Source organism: Pristis pectinata, chromosome 7 (assembly GCF_009764475.1).
Source record: "Pristis pectinata isolate sPriPec2 chromosome 7, sPriPec2.1.pri, whole genome shotgun sequence".
NCBI lineage: Eukaryota > Metazoa > Chordata > Chondrichthyes > Rhinopristiformes > Pristidae > Pristis > Pristis pectinata.
In genome coordinates, this window is record NC_067411.1 from 90,598,987 (window position 1) to 90,609,978 (window position 10,992).

Here is a 10,992-nt window from a genome sequence, read left to right on the forward strand (position 1 = left end):
AATAAGAATGCAATTTCTCGGTAAATTGCAAATTGATTTGGGTTGTGTTTTACTATAAGAATTCAAATGCTACCAAGTCCTTTATTTATTTCCTTGTTCTCAGTCTGTAACCCTTTGAGTCCAATGAGTATAAACATATTCAGATTTCATTTCAATTTTAGAACAGTTTCCTTTTAGTAGGCAGGTAATTACACCTCTAGATCTTTCATAGTTATTTCTATGAAATATCAAATAATAAATAGGTGTAAATGTCACTAACAAGTTGTCCTGGTCCAGCCACGTAGACACTACGGCTAAGAAAGCACATCAGCACCTCTACCTCCTCAGAAAGCAAAAGAAATTCAGCATGTCCCCATTGATCCTCACCAATTTTTACGGATGCATCACAGAAAGCTTCCCATCTGGGTACATCACAGCTTGGTATGGCAACTGCTCTGCCCAAGACCACAAGAAATTGCAGAGAGGTGTGAATGCAGCCACGTCTATCACAAAAACCAGTCTCCCCACCACTGACTCGGTCCACACTTTCCACTGCCTCGGGAAAGCAGCCAACATAATCAAGGACCACCCCTACCCCGGACATTCTCTCCCCTCTCCCATCGGGCAGAAAATATAGAAGCTTGAGAGCAAGAACCCCCAAGGCTCAAGTACATCTTCTATCCCGCTGTTATAAGACTCTTAAATGGATCTCCTGTTCAATAGAGATGAACTCTTAATCTCTCAGTTTGTCTCGTCATGGCCCTTGCACTTTATATGTCTACCTGTACACTGCACTCTCTCTTGCCAGCTCTCGCTCTACTCCCTCCCCCCACCCTTTTATACTGACTACCTCCCCTTTTCCTTTGCAGTCCTGATGAAGGGTCTCGACCCAAAACGTCAACTGTCCATTTCCCTCCATAGACCCTGCCTGTCCTGCTGAGTTCCTTCAGTGTTTTGTGTGTTGCTCCAGATTTCCATCATCTGCAGTCTTTGTGTCTGCACTTCCTCTGTAATTCTAACACTATATTCCGCATTGTTTTTTTCCCCTCTCGTACTACCTCGTTGTACTTATGTATGAAATGATCTGTCTGGATGGCACGCCAACAAAATCCACTGGACTTCAAGGAACAACGATGAGGTTCAGGTCAGGGGAACAGCCAGGATGAGACATGGATGCAGTTAAAAAAAATACATAAATGAAATCTGTTTCTTCGTTCTTGTGGGTTTTTAATAATGTTAATTACCTGCTTTTTTTGCAATCCATTTATTGCTTTGCAAGTACCTCATTCTCTAATTTATCACAACTTCCCAGATTTTGTCTTCTCAAAAATGCTCAAAAGTACTTTGTCCTTCTTAACATTCTCCAACAAAACCATCATGACACCCATCAATGCCTGCTGGTGAGCAGCAAATCTCAATTACTTCAAAGCTCTTGTCAAAATTTCCAATCAGTGAATTTCTTGGAAGCTAAATTCATCAACTTCTTTTTTGGCCCATTCAGCCAACCAAGAAATGTCCCTCAGATTCTGACATATGATCAACAATCACTGTCTCTCTGCATATCCTTCCAGATGGGTCTCACTTGAGCAAAGCCCTTGCCATTCATGATCTATTTATGGATGACTGCACTGGTGATTCAGTTCTGTCTGAAACTTTCCTTACATTTTGCTTCTTAGCCGGCATTACTTTTTATGAATTACCCCATCAGCTCAGATCATTAAATCAACACATTGTTCTCTCTCACTCCTTTTCTTTCAAGTACCTTGCATTGTTCCAGCTCTCTGATTTCTAAACTTGTTGCCCATCACTTGTCTGAGTCTTGTCCTCTTTTTTTTTCTTGAGACTTGTACATAGTATGCTGAGAAAATTCCAAACCCTCACTACCCTTAACTCCTTCTTTTCTTCTCCTAAACTTTCAACTAAGTCATTCACATCGATATTTGGTCAATCTGAAAATAACTGGAAGGTCCAAATCCATTTTGTTAGTCAATCCTGTTATAAGGCAGCACAGTTTTAGTTTAAATGGGATTCCATAATCTTGTCAAAACCTGATGATTCCATTCGAAAATAAATTCTAGTTTAGACTGAGATCCTAGAAAATGCATAGATGCGATTTTCAATATCAGTCTTTTGAAACTGCTGAGAATTTATAGCATGCTTATATAAGTAATGCATGAATGGAATGCCTTCAAGGAATATAGCTCAGAATGGTATTGAGAGGTATTCAGGTATTGAGAGAGTGCAGACTTTGGTTAACAATCTTCTTAAAAATAAAATCCTTAAATAGCAAAGCAGCACCTGAGCCCGAATACTATACCAATGGTCATAAAAGGAGATAAATCTTGAAATTATAGACCCATTAACCTAATATATGCAGTGAGGAAAATGGTTTGAGAGCATTAAAAAAGATAGTATTAATACTCACTCACTTAAATAACAGACCATAGGGAGCTGTCAGCGTGGGTTTAGAAACAATAAGGTGCACCTCATTAAACTGCCAGAACTACTCAAGGATGCACTTATATTACAGAACAAAGGCAACCTAGTGCATATTAAATTTATTTGAGTTTTGCAACAGCATTTGTATGATACTTTTAAAGTTCACACTTACTATGGAACTAATGGCAATTTATCTAGCTTGCCTCAAATGTTCATTAACATCAACAGAATTAGCTCTGCAAAAAGTGATGTTGGCTTGTGGAGTCTCTCAAACTTTCCACAAATAACTTGAAATAACTCAGAGGAAAAGATCTTTCCACATTACAATACCTTTGTAATTAGCATTGTAGTCAATGCACAGACAAACATAAGGGACAAAAACAAAGGCCTAAGAAATAGCACATATTAAAGATAGCAATACTTTAAGATGGAAATGTACAATCTTGATTACTGTCGGATTATCCAAAGTGAAATTTAGACTTCTCTGCTTTATAGGAAGAATACCTCAAATTTTCCGGTAGCATTAGTGTGTAAAACACTGAAATTTGAAGAAAGGTGAGACCTCTTTAGTTTATTCTATTTAATGTCAGGAGATTTGACACACCCTCATTCACTTTCTTTTTCTTGTTGGGGTGAAACAGTATTCAAGGACCAGTTGATTGTTTGGCTAAGACATGTATAAAATAGTTCCAAATAAGGAACATTGGTAGGAGATATTACCTGGATAACAGTGAGACTTCTCCCCTTTACCGACAATGCCAGTAAGCCTGACAGTCCATGAAGTTCACTCCTTCAGCAAACTTACTCACGTATGTTTTAATTTTATATCAAATCAAATCAGGCCACTGTCTTGCACACTTAGATGCAGCTCCAACATACCAAGTACAATGTTTGGCATTCAGAGTATATTATTGTCAAAAAAAAACACTAAAAGAATCACCCCTTTTTCTCAAGTTAGGATGATTGCAACAAAAAGAGAATGCATACAATAGTGTTTAACTTGGGAGAGAGAAAATCTCACAGTTTGTTACCATATCTTAGGCTCCTCAGTGTTTCAAGACTGAGCATTATCGATAAGATACACAGTGGCATGCAAAAGTTTGGGCACCCCTGGTCAAAATTTCTCCAAACATACCTTTGCTCATTGTGGTCAAAAATTTCTATTCTAACTTCATCAGTCCACAGGACTTGTTTCCAAAATGCATCAGGCTTGTTTAGATGTTCCTTTGCAAACTTCTGATACTGAATTTTGTGGTGAGGATGCAGGAAAGTTTGGAGAAAAAAGGGTGCAGAATTTCATGAAAAGAACACCTCTCCAACTGTTAAGCACGGGGGTGGATTGATCATGCTTTGGGCTTGTGTTGCAGCCAGTGGCACGGGGAACATTTCACAGGTAGAGGGAAGAATGAATTCAATTAAATACCAGCAAATTCTGGAAGCAAACATCACACCGTCTGTGAAAAAAAAAGCTGAAGATGAAAAGAGGATGGCTTCTACAACAGGATAACGATCCTAAACACACCTCAAAAACCACAATGTACTACCTCAAGAGGCACAAGCTGAAGGTTTTTCCATGGCCCTCACAGTCCCCCGACTTAAACATCATCGAAAATCTGTGGATAGATTCAAAAGAGCAGTGCATGCAAGACAGCCCAAGAATCTCACAGAACTAGAAGCCTTTTGCAAGGAAGAATGGGCGAAAATCCCTCAAACAAGAATTGAAAGACCCTTAGCTGGCTACAGAAAGCGTGTACAAGCTGTGATACTTGCCAAAGGGGGTGTTACTAAGTACTGACCATGCAGGGTACCCAAATTTTGCTTCGGGCCCTTTTCCTTTTTTGTTATTTTGAAACTGTAAAAGATGGAAATAAAAAAGTAATCTTGCTTAAAATGTTAAAGAAATGTGCCATCTTTAACTTTATGCCTTTTGGAAATCAGGTCATCTTTTACTCGCTTAGCTATTCACAGTAACAAAAATTTTGACCAGGGGTGCCCAAACTTTTGCATGCCACTGTAACTAACATGAAGAGATATTTGAGTTTATATGAAACCAATCGTTTCAGAAGGTTTTAAAGGGTAACATTCCACTGAAGAATTATAATTTTTCCCCCAATTTCATTAGTCGAAGTTTTTTTTAATTAGCAGATGCCATAACCACTAACATGAGGAGGTGGAAATTTGTTTTTGGCCCTTACAGCTAAATGCATCAATTCTGGAGAAGATTCTTACAGACAGGATTTATCAGCATTTGGATAAGCATAGGCTGATTAGGGACAGTCAGCATAGCTTTGAGGGGCGGGTTGTGCCTCAGGAGCATGACTGAATTCTTTGAGGATATGACAGAGCACATCGATGAAGGTAGAGCAGTGGATGTGGTGTACATGGATTTTAGTAAGGTGTTTGATAAGGTTCCTCATGGAAGGCTCATTCAGAAAGTCAAGAGGCATGGGATCCAGGGAAACTTGGCTGTGTGGATTCAGAATTGGCTTGCCCACAGAAGACAGAGGGTGGCGGTAGATGGAGCGCATTCTGCCTGGAAGTCGGTGACCAGTGGTGTTCCACAGGGATCTATTCTGTGACCCCTGCTCTTTGTGATTTTTATAAATGACTTGGATGTGGATGTGAAAGGGTGGGTTGGTAAGTTTGCAGATGACACGAAAGTTGGTGGTGTTGTGGTTAGTGTAGAAGGTTGCTGTAGGTTACAAGGACATTAATAGGATGCAGAGCTGGGCTGAGAAGAGGCAGATGGAGTTCAACCCAGAAAAGTGTGAAGTGATACACTTTGGAAGATCGAATTTGAAGGTGGAATACAAGTTTAATGGCAGGACTCTTAGTAGTGTGGAGGAACAGAGGGATCTTGGGGTCCATGTCCAGAGGTCCCTCAAGGTTGCCACGCAGGTTGATAGGGTTGTTAAGAAGGTGTATGGTTCGTTGGCCTTCATTAGTCGGGGTATTGAGTTCAAGAGCCGCTAGGTAATGTTGCAGCTCTATAAAACTGGTTATACCACACTTGGAGTATTGTGTTAAGTTGTGGTCGCCTCATTGGAGGGTGCAGAGGAGATTTGAGGATGCTACCTGGATTGGAGAGCACATCTTACGAGGACAGGTTGAACAAGCTAGGGCTTTTCTCTTTGGAGCAAAGGAGGAGGAGAGGTGACTTGATAGAAGTGTACATGATGATGAGGCATAGATCGAGAGGACAGTCAAGAGTCCTTTTCCCAGGGCAAAAATGGCTCACATGAGGGGGATAATTTTAAGGTGACTGGAGGAAGGTATGGGGGGGGGGGGGGGGGGGCGGATGTCAGAGGCAAGATTTTTTTTTACACAGAGAGTGGTGGGTGCGTGGAACGCACTGCTGGCAGAGGTGGTGGGGGCAGATACATTGGGGACATTTAAGAGGCTCTTAGATAGGCACATGGAAGGCTATGTGGGAGGGAAGGGTTAGATAGATCTTAGAGCAGGATAAAGTGTCGACACAACATCGTGGGCCGAAGGGCCTGTACTGTGCTGTAGTGTTCTATGTTCTGAAACAAACCACCGGTTGTACCCCAGTTTAAATAAGCACAGGGAGAGAATATCAGTGGCAGATCTCTACATTAACATTTAATTTGCTACTGTTCCACATTAACAGAATTGCTGGAAGTTGTTGTGCACATTAAGTAGCATTTAATCCTATAGGAAGAGAGCAGATGTGGTGCAAGAATGAAAACAGAGGTCTTGCCACTCCTATCTATACATCCAGTATGGGCAATGATGTATTTTATCATTCCAACTCATTGAATACATGATACTTGCAAAGAAGTTGATCCAATAAAGGACCCCTTTGAAGAAGACATTGCAACAAATGAGTTCTTTTTGAATCAGATTGAAGATCAATCACTGGAGTGTAGTGGGGCAGGCATGGGAGTGTAGTGGGGCAGGCATGGTAGTGTAGCGGTTAGCATAACGCTTTACAGTGCCAGCGACCTGGGTTCAAATCCGGCTGCTGTCTGTAAGGAGTTTGTACGTTCTCCCTGTGTCTGCGTGGGTTTCCTCTGGGTGGTCCGGTTTCCTCCCACATTCCAAAGACGTACGGGTTAGGAAGTTGTGGGCGTGCTATGTTGGCGTCGGAAGCATGGCGACACTTGCGTGCTGCCCCCAGAACACTACGCAAAAGATGCATTTCACTGTGTGTTTCGATGTACATGTGACTAATAAAGAAATCTCATCAAGAGCACATCCGAAAATAATAAAGCAAGTGGTGAATAAATGTTGAAAACAAAAGCAGACAATGATGTTCATCAGAAGAAAGAATTAGAAGGTTGAGTTATTCTCAACTTGGATATGCCACACTCTCCCCACACCTGAACTAACAGAATCACCTTGGGCCTTCTGTTCTGATGCACCTGGCAAAGCATAGCTAGCTCACAGCTGTAACTGGGCATTAATCCGCATAAGGCATCACCCTTAGAAATTTCTGACATTCAGAGGCATACAAAACAATTTAAATTGCTATATTTACATAAAAAGATAAAAAAATTAACACTAATAAATAGTTAAAGCCATTAAAGTAAAGTAAGTTTAAAATAAACACTTACTCTCTCCTAATCTTCAGGTTGGGAATCCCATTTGAGATAAAGATAGATTTCAGTCCGATGCCAGATCCAGACAGTGTGGGCAGGATAGATTTTGTAGCATTATGCTGGGAAATCACAGCTCACACAGACACCACCATTGGACTCCATATAGAGTCCAGACACTGAGCAGAGTGACAAATGTGCTGCCATACATCTCTTAACCAGCCCTAGAATTACAATGGCAGGGCATTAAGTTTTGGACATGTTACCTAAATGTAACTGAACGGCAGGAGCAGCATGACAATTTCCTATATATAGAAAAGCACACCAAAGCAAACAAAAATATTTAAGTCCCCACAGATAACTCTCACAGATGATGGAAGAATAGAGAGTGAAACAGAGGTCCTCCCCAGCTTATGTACAGCCTGTACATATGAACGAGCTTTTGGGAGACCAGCTAGATGGATTTGCCGGCTGCCTCGGGGCTGCAGGCATCTTCTGCTGCGTGGGAATTCAGTTTATGGTTATGAACGGCACACAGGAACGGGACCCTGCCGATAAGCTGGGGAGGACCTGGACAATTATTGGCCCAAAAGTCACCAATCCAACAACAGCAAATTGACATCTGAGAGCAGCAGGAACAATAATGAGGCATCTTCCAACCCACAGTTGACTAGTGTTGCATCTGGATCTTAACATCAGCAAAAAAGGAAACGTGTCAAATAAAATGAAGTGTCTGAGGAGTGTGCTGGGAGTAACAAGAAACCATATAAGAAATGGTCATCAGACAAGCAATAGGCATCCTACCAATCTTACATCATGAGACAACAAAAGATGGTTCAGGCACCAGTTGAACTTGAAAGGAGAATACCCTCCCCACAAAGGGTATGTAATGAAAAGAAGAAATGGCAAGAGCAAAAGGCCACAGATACAGAAGATAGCAAGACAAAAATCAGAGGAACAGTAAATTCAGAAGGTCTCACTTTGCAACAAACAACCAAAGGCCAAGTAATGTCCATCTCCTCTTGCGGACTTAAAGTAGCATTCATCAGGATTATAGTTAGAAGTCATTCATGAAACTCATTCACTAAGCAATAGAAACTGAACAGTTATCTGTGTTGCCGATCAGCAGCCGAGTCGTATTGAATTCTAAAAACATACAGAATACTTGTCCCTAATGCACGTGGAAAAACACTGCCAGGTCAACTATTAGGATTTTGCAGCTGGAGTAATTTCCAACTGCAATATTCACTGTGGTTTTCTCAATGGCTCAGTTGGAAAAGTCAGATTCTATTCTCAAAATCAGCTGAACTCAGCCAGGGCATAAGAATGGGATTGGACAAGGGAGAGGGAAATTAGCCAGCATCAATCAGTATCAGTGAGCAGACTCTACCTTGGTCCACACACAGAAGTCTTGCTTGAGTGGTGGAAGGAGTGCACCACCTCACAAACTACCCACCCTGTCAACCACCCCCCGTTCTATCTGTGGAACAGTCTGTGGGTCCAACAATGACCTGATCAGCCAACTCAGAACCCACAAAACCAAAGTGGAAGGAAGTCATCCCCAATCAATGACTCAACTGCGTGAAAACGCCACCTATCCTGGAATTACACACTTTTAGCAGGACATCAACCAAAGGATGAAGGGCAGTTAATAGTGAGTGGAACTAATCTACAGGAGTACAGACTGAAACTCTCCAGTCCAGCATTCTATGATGCAGAAACTCCCATAGTCCAGCATGTTTTGCATCTGTAGTTCAGATCTGTAATAACTGAGATCTAAAATTAACTTAGATTGGTGACCAGTGGTGTACCTCAGGGGTCTGTACTGGGACCCTTGCCTTTTGTGATTTTTATAAACGACCTGGATGAGGAAGTGGAGGGGTGGGTTAGTAAGTTTGCGGATGACACGAAGATTGGGGGTGTTGTGGATAGTTTGGAGGGCTGTCAGAGGTTACAGAGGGACATAGATAGGATGCAAAGTTGGGCTGAGAAGTGGCAGATGCAGTTCAGCCCAGATAAGTGTGAAGTGGTTCACTTTGGTAAGTCAAATATGTTGGCGGAATATAGTATTAATGGTAGGACTCTTGGCAGTGTGGAGGATCAGAGGAATCTTGGGGTCCGAGTCCATAGGATGCTCAAAGCAGCTGCGCAGGTTGACTTTGTGTTTAAGAAAGCATATGGTGTATTGTCCTTCATCAATCAGGGAATTGAATTTAGGAGCCGAGAGGTATTGTTGCAGCTATATAGGTCCCTGGTCAGACCCCACTTGGAGTATTGTGCTCAGTTCTGGTCGCCTTGCTACAGGAAAGATGTGGAAGCCATAGAGAGGGTACAGAGGAGATTTACAAGGATGCTGCCTGGAATGCGGAGCATGCCTTATGAAAGCAGGCTGAGGGAACTCTGCATTTTCTCCTTGGAGGGGGGACCTGACAGAGGTGTATAAGATGATGAGAGGTATTGATCAGGTAGATAGTCAGAGGCTTTTCCCCAGGGCTGAAATGGTGGCCACAAGAGGACATAGGTTTAAGGTGCTGGGGAGTAGACATAGAGGAGATGTCAGGGGTAAGTCTTTTACTCAGAGTGGTGAGTGCGTGGAATGGGCTGCTGGAAACGGTGGTGGAGGCGGATACGATAGGGTCTTTCAAGAGACTGTTAGATATGTACATGGAGCTGAATAAAATAGAGGGCTATGGGTAAGCCTAGTAATTTCTAGGGTAGGGGTATGTTCGGCACAGCTTTGTGGGCCGAAGGGCCTGAATTATGCTGTAGTTTTTCTATGTTTCCAGATCTGTACCAATCTGTCGCTAATTAATCTAGCAGTGCAACTTTTGAGATAGCCAATGGCGTTTCTGACTTAGGGAAACTTCAGGTTAAGGACAGTTCTCAGAACCATTACGTAACCTGGGGAGTGTCTATTGAAAACAACAGTACTCATGCTCAAAGGAAGATGATCGGGTGCTGTTTCTGTGGTCCAGCACCAGTCAGGTCCCAAGGGTGCCACACTAGAGCTCCAACCTATAATAGGAAACTGTTCAATCTATAGCACCTCCATTCCAAAACCAAGATCACCATGATCTCAGTAGTAGTTGCAGTATGAAGTAGGCACCTGGATATACACATATTCAGAGGCCAAACTCCATGTTATTATCAACTCATTTGAAGAAGTATCATAGAAAAAGCTTTTAGAATGCTCTTCCTGCCTCTCCCAGAGGGGAAAATAGCAAAAAAAAATACAAAATTCCTACAACAGGATGATAAGTGATTTCTTCACCCAAAGTGTCATGAGTCTTTGGAATTCTCTACACAAGAGGGTAGAGTCACTCAGGCTCAGTTGCGAAGTACATTGAAGACAAAAATCCATAATATTTTAGATATTAAGAGAATCGAGGGTTTAATGCATTAAAGTGGCTTTGAGGGAAAGGATCAGCCTCAGTGTTATTGAATTGCAAAGCAGACATGAAGGGCTGAATGGCCTATTTCTCCTCCTGCTTATGTACATAGTGTTGCTTTTATTAAACACACAAAGTCTGTGTAAAACATCTCAAAAATTATGAAAACTAATTAAATACATCTTTGTATACCACATTCAAACTCATTGCCTGTAACAGCAAACCTGTACCAACACATCCCAAATACATGCTGCTAGGTTAACTGATACTGTAATCTTTCCAACAGTGTAGGTAAGTGGAAAAGGAACCAAAGAGAATTGGTGGGAACATGAGATTACAGAGAAATATGAGGGGGAATGGGACTTATGGGATTGCCTTGCTAGGAACTAGCATTGACAGTGGGCTGAATGGTCTCCTTTTGTGTTTTGCAGCATTAAGTAGGCAAGCATGCGAGGCTTTTATTCTATAACTGGATGCTGCAAGTCACCGACTAAAGTATAATAAATGAAACAGCTGATTTACAACCCAGATGGCAAACCCATGCTGATTCACAGCTCTTACAGCATTCACACAAGGGCCTGAAGCCAATAACTAGGGATATTAACCAAATCACACTGCAATTTCCT

At 41.8% G+C, this 10,992-nt stretch overlaps 1 protein-coding gene across 4 annotated transcripts in view; it reads right to left on the reverse strand.

Annotated features, from left to right (window-relative positions):
• pam (peptidylglycine alpha-amidating monooxygenase) overlaps nt 1-10,992 on the reverse strand; it is a 146,994-nt gene that overhangs the window by 95,902 nt on the left and 40,100 nt on the right. The window lies entirely within an intron of this gene.